Source organism: Nerophis lumbriciformis, linkage group LG02 (assembly GCF_033978685.3).
Source record: "Nerophis lumbriciformis linkage group LG02, RoL_Nlum_v2.1, whole genome shotgun sequence".
NCBI lineage: Eukaryota > Metazoa > Chordata > Actinopteri > Syngnathiformes > Syngnathidae > Nerophis > Nerophis lumbriciformis.
Genome location: NC_084549.2, coordinates 16885209 through 16895272, shown reverse-complemented (window position 1 = coordinate 16895272; position 10064 = coordinate 16885209). Strand labels below are relative to the sequence as shown.

Here is a 10064-nt window from a genome sequence, read left to right as displayed (position 1 = left end):
TTACATTGTAGATTGTCACTGAAGGCATCAAAACTATGAATGAACACATGTGGAGTTATGTACTTAACAAAAAAAGGTGAAGTAACTGAAAACATATTTTATATTCTAGTTTCTTCAAAATAGCCACCCTTTTGCTCTGATTACTAATTTGCACACTCTTGGCATTCTCTCGATAAGCTTCAAGATCGGCAGGTCGTGAGTTCAAACCCCGGCCGAGTCATACCGAAGACTATTAAAACCGCCCTGCTTGACACTCAGCATCAAGCGTTGGAATTGGGGGTTAAATCACCAATAATTATTCCCGGGCGCGGCCACTGTTGCTGCTCACTGCTCCCCTCACCTCCCAGGGGGTGAGGGTGATGGATGAAATGCAGAGGATGATCTCACCACACCTAGTGTGTGTGACAATCATAAAAAAAAGAGGAAAGAGGTAGTCACCTGAAAATGTTTTCACTTCACAGGTGTCATAGTATTGATGCCCTCATTGACAATCTACAATGTAAATAGTCAGGAAAATAAAGAAAACGCATTGAAATGAGAAGGTGTGTCCAAACTTTTGGCCTGTAGTGTGTATATCTATATATTTTACATACACTGTAAACATTTTTTACATTTTACAGTGAAAAATTTAATTTAGGTGATTTTTACAGCATATAAATGGAGAACCAGTAGCACTGTTTCCACTGTAAAATCTACGGTTGTTGTTTTTACGAAGTATTACTGCAAATGGAAAAATTACACCACAGTTTTGTTTTTTACTTACGGTCAAATTTCGGCGACTGAGGTACCAGTTTTTTACCGTAAAAATCATATTTACCGTGGTCAATTTGGTGGATAACTTGCTTAAAAATCACGCGTCGAGCCGATTTTTAGGCACTTATTTTTATTTGAACAAAAATACGTTTGGAATGTGTTTTTCGATCAAGTTTAAAATATATGAAGTTGCTCGGAGTACATGTATTTTTTTCTGTCAAAACGGAAAGTTGAATACGTTTGGTAAGAAAAAGACGCATATGAAATAATGTGTCAGGCCAGATCTGACCTTTAGTTTGACACCTGTGGTGTAGACTCTATTTCAGGTGTCTCAAGCTCAATTTACCTGAGGACCGTTGTTGGTAATGTTGGGGTAATGCTGTGTCGCATAAAGTATTCACTTCACAATTACACATGTGACAAAATGTGTCAATGACTTCTGTCAGTGCATGTGTGCGTGCGTGACTCTGAGGCAGAGTTTAACAGAACATACATATTTTCAAAATGCCTATTTATTAAAAATTACTAATTGTAATGAATTTAAAAAAAATACTTCGTCCTGAGGAATTTGTTCGGTGTTCAGGCTTGTCACTCAGCGCTGTCTTGTATGCACGTACAGGCAGGGAGCGCGTGCACACACACAAAAGCAGTCCAAGAGAAGCAACTAACAATTTGCAGTCATGTTGTTGTTATGATAGAATACACAAACAATGATAGCTTGGCTCTCTAAATCGTTGTCATTAGCCAACATCACACCAAGTTAATGCATGTTACGTACAGTCCTGGTCAAAAGTTTACATACACTTGTAAAGAACATAATGTCATGGCTGTCTTGAGTTTCCAGTAATTTCTACAACTCTTATTTTTTTGTGATCGAGTGATTGGAGCACATACTTGTTGGTCCCAAAAATAACATTCATGAAGTTTGGTTCTTTTATGAATTTATTATGGGTCTACTGAAAATGTGACCAAATCTGCTGGGTCAAAAGTATAAATACAGCAATGTTAATATTTGGTTACATGTCCCTTGGCAAGTTTCACTGCAATAAGGCGCTTTTGGTAGCCATCCACAAGCTTCTGCTTGAATTTTTGACCACTCCTCTTGACAAAACTGGTGCAGTTCAGCTAAATGTGTTGGTTTTCTAACATGGACTTGTTTCTTCAGCATTGTCCACATGTTTAAGTCAGGACTTTGGAAGGCCATTCTAAAACCTTAATTCTAGCCTGATTTAGCCATTCCTTTACCACTCTTGAGGTGTGTTTGGGGTCATTGTCCTGTTGGAACACCCAACTGCGCCCAAGACCCAACCTCCGGGCTGATGTTTTTAGGTTGTCCTGAAGAATTTGGAGGTAATCCTCAATCAATCAATCAATCAATCAATCAATCAATCAATGTTTACTTATATAGCCCTAAATCACGAGTGTCTCAAAGGGCTGCACACGCCACAACGACATCCTCGGCTCAGATCCCACATCAGGGCAAGGAAAAACAATGAGAAACCTTGGAGGGGACCGCAGATGTGGGGACCGGTGCAATGGACGTTGAGTGGATCTAGCATAATATTGTGAGAGTCCAGTCCATAGTGGATCTAACATAATAGTGATAATAATAATAATAATCTTCCTTTTTCTTTGTCCCATTTCGTCTTTGTAAAGCACCAGTTCCATTGGCAGCAAAACAGGCCCAAGGCCCAGAGCATAATACTACCACCACCATGCTTGACGGTCGGCATAGTGTTCCTGGGATTGAAGGCCTCACCTTTGCTCCTCCAAACATATTGCTGGGTATTGTGGCCAAACAGCAACATTTTTGTTTCATCTGACATCACATGGACAAAGATAAGACCTTCTGGAGGAAAGTTCTGTGGTCAGATACAATCCTGTCAATACGTCCTGAAAACCGTAAGTCGGCGATAAATAACTCTTCAAATACATTGGAAAGTTAGCGCCCTCTAGGCATATCTGCGTAAAGGTTGCACACTGCCCCTTTAAAGGGGAACATTATCACCAGACCTATGTAAGCGTCAATATATACCTTGATGTTGCAGAAAAAAGACCATATATTTTTTTAACCGATTTCCGAACTCTAAATGGGTGAATTTTGGTGAATTAAACGCCTTTCTATTATTCGCTCTCGGAGCGATGACGTCACAACGTGACGTCACATCGGGAAGCAATCCGCCATTTTCTCACTTTCGTCGGTGTGTTGTCGGAGGGTGTAACAACACGAACAGGGACGGATACAAGTTGCACCAGTGGCCCAAAGATGCGAAAGTGGCAAGAAATTGGACGTTTGTTCCGCACACTTTACCGACGAAAGCTATGCTACGACAGAGATGGCAAGAATGTGTGGATATCCTGCGACACTCAAAGCAGATGCATTTCCAACTGGACTGGACAGATCAGCTTTCAGGAAAAGAGAGCGGATGAGGGTATGTCTACAGAATATATTAATTGATGAAAACTGGGCTGTCTGCACTCTCAAAGTGCATGTTGTTGCCAAATGTATTTCATATGCTGTAAACCTAGTTCATAGTTGTTAGTTTCCTTTAATGCCAAACAAACACATACCAATCGTTGGTTAGAAGGCGATCGCCGAATTCGTCCTCGCTTTCTCCCGTGTCGCTGGCTGTCGTGTCGTTTTCGTCGGTTTCGCTTGCATACGGTTCAAACCGATATGGCTCAATAGCTTCAGTTTCTTCTTTAATTTCGTTTTCGCTACCTGCCTCCACACTACAACCATCCGTTTCAATACATGCGTAATCTGTTGAATCGCTTAAGCCACTGAAATCTGAGTCTGAATCCGAGCTAATGTCGCTATAGCTTGCTGTTCTATGCGCCATGTTTGTTTGTATTGTGACGTCACAGGAAAATGGACGGGTGTATATAACGATGGTTAAAATCAGGCACTTTGAAGCTTTTTTTAGGGATATTGCGTGATGGGTAAAATTAAAAAAAAAACTTCGAAAAAAAAAAAAAAGCCACTGGGAACTGATTTTTTAATGGTTTTAACCCTTCTGAAATTGTGATAATGTTCCCCTTTAAGTCATTATACATAGTAAATGTTGTCAATGTTGAATTCCCCAGGAGATGGTTAGGTTGCTTTTTGTGCTGTCATTTTTGTGTTTGTGTCATTATTGTTGTTAGTGTCTATTCTAGTGGGATTCAAGATTGCTATAATAGATTTATTAGCCGCCGGGCTACAATTACACTTAACTATGAAGTTAAGTCGAGGGCCACAAATGGTTTGAGAACCCTGCTCAATTTGATTTTTTTTTCTGACTTTAAAATGATATTGTTGTTCCCAGTGAGTTCCCTCCGACGTGGCCGACTTCCAGATCGGTCGTAACATCACGTGAAAATGCAGGCGGCCATGTTTGAGGGATGGCGGTCCTCGCATCACATGCCAATACAGCCCTGTATCTGCCCCCCTCGCACCCCCTCCACCAGTGTCCGCGAGCTTGTTTACGGAGCGGAAGAAGTCTGTTTCCTGCCTGTAACAAAACCCAGACACCCCGTCAGAGTGTCAAGGAGCTACTCGGTACCCGCCAATACATCATCTTCCTCGGGAGAATCGTAGCGAGATAAGCCGCCCTGACTTAGGACTCCGGCCCACAAAGAGGTCATCATGGCTGCCACTGCTATGAACAAGATAGCCTCCATATTTATTTAGCACTGACACTTTCAGGAGTGAATTTCAATAATCCCCTCAATTCACTTTAGGAGTTTGGTGGCTTGCCAGGCGTTGCTGAACAGGTTTCGACGAGTTCCCTCCTCATCTTCGTATGTTGGACGGACAAACCTGTTGAAGCAGTGTTTCAGTGCGCAGTGGCAGGTGTACACTCAGGTTAGTAGTTGCAGAGCTGTCTCCAACATGACTCTAAAGACCGTAAGTAATCATGTTTGGTCTGCATGGGCACTTCTTCTTGTGTAAAATCAATGTCTTCTCACACAGCCTAAATAAGCAATCACCACCGCACTGTGTTATTATTAAGTGTTTACAGGTGTAATGTCAATCACCTGCTTAGAGATGATACATTCTTACAGGGGTTAGATAAGTAAGCATTTTTCCACTTCATTAATTTTGCGGGTAGTTCAATGTAAACATTTCCGAATTTTTCTCCAGCATGTTGCAAAATTTAGGAAAACAGTGCTTTTAGGAGCCTCTGAGGTCCAACAAAATCAGGTTGACATTTTCACATATTATGTCAATCTGTTCCAGGGTACATTTTGGGGCGTGAAGTGTTTGGGTACCTAACAATTTGATCCAATTCGGATTCCTGGGGTGACACTTTGATTCTTAATTGATTCTTGATTCAAGAACAATAATTTTGATGAAACTTTTTAAATTGTACAGGTTAGAAAAGCTCATTCTTGTTGCATGGAGATGGCTTAAAAACGTCTATATATACTGTGTATATATACTGGATATAAAAAATATATATGTATGTATATATAGGTATGTATATACTGTATATACATATATATGTATATAAAATATAACAACATTATATATTATAATAATATAATATAATAATGATATAATAATAAGGAGGCACTTGAAGAAAAATGGGCTGCATGGTCGAGTCGCCAGAAGAAAGCCATCACTCCAAATTACTTTGTTCGAGAAGTTTTGAGGCTTGTCTCTGTGCTGTTTGGCGTAATGCAAGCGGGATACTTTGTGACATTTGCGCAGAAATGGCTTTCTTCTGGCGAATCGACCATGCAGCCAATTTTTCTTCAAGTGCCTCCTTATTGTGCATCTTGAAACAGCCACACCACAATTTTTCAGACAGTCCTGTATTTCAGCTGAAGTTATTTGTGGATTTTTCTTTGCATCTCGAACAATTTTCCTGGCAGTTGTGGCTGAAATCTTTGCTGGTCTACCTGCTTAATCAGCGTTTGAACACTGCTGATTGGCACTCCCAATTCCTTGGATATCTTTTTATACCCCTTTCCTTTTTTATGCAGTTCAATTACCTTTTCTCGCAGATCCTTTGACAATTCTTTTGCCTTCCTTATGACTCAGAATCCAGAAACATCTGTGCAGCACTGGATGAAAGATGCAATGGTCTGTCAGAAGCCCAGAAACTCACTGACCTTTTATACACACACATTAATTACAAACAAACAGGTCACAGGTGAGGATTGTAAACTTTTGATCAGGGTCATTTGGGTACTTTCTTTTGTCATTTTGATTTAAAAATAGTAAACACAGTTGTTTGCCAATAAGTAGCTTCACACAACCATTAAGCATGAGTGGAAGAAAGGTTTTTGTGTTATCATTCATATTCTCTGAAGAATGGCCAAGAAATAATAAATTCTCCCAGGGTATGTAAACTTATGAGCACGACTGTATGTATTATTTATATATATATATGTATGTATGTATGTATGTATGTATGTATATATATATATATATATATAAGTTTATTTTTGGAAATTAGGAATGGATTTAGAATCGGGATGAATAAGAAGCGCAATTTGGATGTGAATCGATTTTTTTGTTGCATCCCTAATTCTTTATTTATTGTACAGGCAGGTTTTAAGCAACATTTTTACGTTATTAACTATCGTATAAGTAAAAGGAATTTGTACAGAAAGTTACAGTGATAAGCTGGAGCTTAGCATAGTACCTCTAATGTTAAATGTCAAGAGTTTACGTCCAATTTACTCGTATTTTTAAATTTATTTTACCATAGGAAATCCTAAAAACTTAATCAATCTGTTATTGTGTAAAACTGTTGCAATCACAAACTCTTTACTAAGTGTACATGCAGGTAACGTTTTATGTAAGTAAGTAAATTAATAATTGTTTATCTACCTAATTCTCCTGAAAAGACATACTTTTGAACTTTCAAAATCGGATCTAATCCAACTTCACTCTTATTTTTGAAACAATTTTCAATTAATAAATAATGGCAATTCTGGCTTAAAAAATTTTTAGTGTCTAACTGTCACCATCATAACAGCTGCACAGGTAATATTTTAGGTGACGATGTAACACTTGATTATCATACAAGTGCAGAAGTCACCAACTGTTATTATTAAAACACAACACTCTCTGAGGACGGACATTTGCCTGATGCATTCTCACAAGTGTAAAAATAAGTTTATCACTTTTAATAGTACAACATGAATTCAGTAAAACAATCCATCTCACAAAAAAGGCACAACAAGCTTGTTTTCTCTCAAATGTGTTGGAATTTGTGCAAAAAGTGAGCGATTAGCAGGAGATTAACATACAATTAAACCATGGAAATGGAAATAGTATGTTCCAAAGTTAAGCTGTCACCATCCCTAAACCTCAATTCATTGAATAAGCAAACTATAGCAAGTGTCTCACACATGTATACACAAGTAAAACACTGTGATGTCTTATGAAACACAAAGACTGACACTGTTCCCATGGAAGCCTGTGTGTGTGTCACTTTAAGGGAAAATAAAATGTGACTCCGAAGCCCCAAACTATGTTGATCAGGAAGCGCTTATTTGGCTAATGAGGGAAAGCTTGTAATTAATGAAGTCAGAGGAGTGGCGTGCTGCATTGGACATCAGTTTTGGTTACCATCATCGATTCAAGTGGAACTTAAAAAAAATAAATAACACAATTATATTTGCTAAATGTGGATTGCATTTGCGGGTCCGATGTAATTACTTTTTTAATCCAGCAGATGACAAATGACCATTAGGTAACACCAACACAGTATTAGTGCAGTGTCAATACAGCTAGTGAGTGTGCCACGCACTCACTGAGGCATCATTTATCCCTCACTAGCGTTTTTAAGCTGATATTTTGTGCAGCTTTAGAGTGGCAAACTTCACGTTTCCCTGTGCTTTCCTCTTCTTTTATCCCATGGCCATCATTAACAATGGCAAAGGACCAAACTGTTGTGTACGGTAGTCATTAATAGGTCGACTTCTCGGTCCCGGAAGCTGTGTCTTATCAGCAGCGCATGTGATGGTGTCGGTAGCCAGGAGCGAGACGGCGCTATTGTACCGCTGCCTGGGGCCGAGTGACGGATGACAGCGCCTTCTCTGGAGGAAATGGGGAGGCCAGAAGTGTGAGCCTGAGACCAGGTTTTGTTCGCTGAACCTTCGCCTTAACCCGCTTACCTCCTTTCTGAGATCCTTTATTGTGTTTGCGAGACATCCCAGTGATGTTGTTTTTTTTGACAGACACGCTACTGCCCGTGTTGTTGCCATCCAGGAAGGTTCTGCCAAACTTGGAGGCCATGAGAGGAGGAAGTGACCAGTCTGGATCCCCTGCCCTTTGCCCTCCCTCGGGTCCCATAAATAAGCCCGCTGTAATTCCCTTCCAGACGGCCTTGCCCTAGCAGGTGTGTGTTTGTATATATGAGTGTTAACAGGGAGATTTAAAGGCTGTGCCGTTTGTGATGTACTGTGTTGGGAATGTCGTTTTTGGAGGAAACGTGCAACCTAAATATGTTTATCCCCCGTTTGCCACACGGGCCAAGTAGAGGATGTTTAGACCTTCTTCTTTTTTTTTAAATGTCCATACTTGGACAGTGCTGGTTGAAATAACATTGGAGAGTGAAAAGGTTGATTTAAGTTCAGCGCGTTCATTTGTGTAATAGCTCTCAAGAGGAAAGGCAATGTTTCTGTAAAATAGAAAAATATGCAAGCATCTTGACTGCCGCATGTAAACACGTTGTGGGAAATGCTGTGCTTTCCATCCGCTATTGTTTTCCATGAGCAAATACAGTCATATTTAATAATACGGTCAAAGTCACAACATTACACAATTTTACCACCTATGCAGCATCAGCTCAACCAACTTTTCTCACCTATTGGTACCTGTTTTTGTATATTTGGGAACTGCGTATGTCCCGAAAATGTGAAATCAAACATGAAGGCATGGAAGAGATATTAAAAAAATTAAATAAAAAACAAATAAGTATAGTGAAGTTTTATAAAATAAAAAAAAAAAGAGCTTTGCGCAAGTCCGCCATTGTACTGTATTTTTCGGACTATAAGTCGCAGTTTTTTTCATAGTTTGGCCGGGGGTGCGACTTATACTCAGGAGTGACTTATGTGTGAAATTATTAACACATTACTGTAAAATATCAAATAATATTATTTAGCTCATTCACGTAAGAGACTAGACGTATAAGATTTCATGGGATTTAGCGATCAGGAGTGACAGATTGTTTGGTAAATGTATAGCATGTTCTATATGTTATATTTATTTGAATGACTCTTACCATAATATGTTACGTTAACATACCAGGCATGTTCTCAGTTGGTTATTTATGCCTCATATAATGTACACTTATTCAGCCTGTTGTTCACTATTCTTTATTTATTTTAAATTGCCTTTCAAATGTCTATTCTTGGTGTTGGGTTTTATCAAATAAATTTCCCCAAAAAATGCGACTTATATATGTTTTTTTTCTTCTTTTATTATGCATTTTTGGCAGGTGCGACTTATACTCCGGAGCGACTTATACTCCGAAAAATACGGTAGTTTGACACTGTATTGGATAAGCTCCTTATTTTTCTCTATCCTATTGTTGTGGGGCAGACTGGCTCGTACATGCACATGCATCCTCCGCTGTTGCCATTTTTAGTACAAATTAGTTGAAGTGGACGAATGTAAACAATACCGCCCACAAAACGGCGCGTTCTGAAGAGACGGTCAGAAACCGGATTAAAAACGGTCTGTAAAACATAGGCCTCGTTTACACTGCAAGTGACACATATCGAATTTTGTTTGCCAGTCTAAACGCTCCAAAGTGCTTGAAATCGGATATTTTGGCATCATATTCAGGCCACATTAGACCTGAATGCGACCCGTATGTGACTTTTCCACCAGGTTTGGGCGAGTTACGTCATTCGTTTGCGCGGACGCAGTTGTCAGCGGAAGTGCATGGATACTTCATGACAACATCGGGTTTCGGTGGGGAAAGTCTTTTATCGACGTGCTGAATTTTCGATGCATTACTAGTCAATAGTGCGCAAATCAGAGCCAGAACAAACAGGCTCAGAGACAGCTTCTTTCCCAGAGCTGTCACCATCTTGAACTCTAACTTATGATAATAATTCACCCCTATACAATATCCTACCCTAATACCCTACTGTGCAAGCCGACACTGATTGTTATTTATTACTCCGGTACTCTTGTCTTGTTCTGTATATTGTACAGTATTTTTTATTTGTATAGTGTTTTGTATATTGTACAGGTTTGCTTATTATTTTTATTAGATTGTAAACTGTTTATTTCAATTCTTAGTTGGTTTTTTTTTCAATTTTAATTTTTTATTTTGTAATATTTGTTTTCTTTATTACCT

General features: G+C 39.2%; 1 long non-coding RNA gene across 3 annotated transcripts; it reads left to right on the top strand.

Annotated features, from left to right (window-relative positions):
* Window positions 1–2014: 2014 nt before the first annotated feature.
* On the top strand, window positions 2015–5139 carry LOC133595552 (uncharacterized). 3 transcript variants are annotated; one of them, XR_009814606.2, is made up of 4 exons: window positions 2015–2318; window positions 2410–2655; window positions 4062–4375; window positions 4477–5139. It is a non-coding gene; the product is annotated as an uncharacterized lncRNA (long non-coding RNA). The 3 variants fall into 3 exon arrangements; XR_009814605.2 differs by having other exon boundaries at window positions 2028–2103; window positions 2186–2318; window positions 4062–5139; XR_009814604.2 differs by having other exon boundaries at window positions 4062–5139.
* The last annotated feature ends 4925 nt before the right edge of the window (window positions 5140–10064 follow it).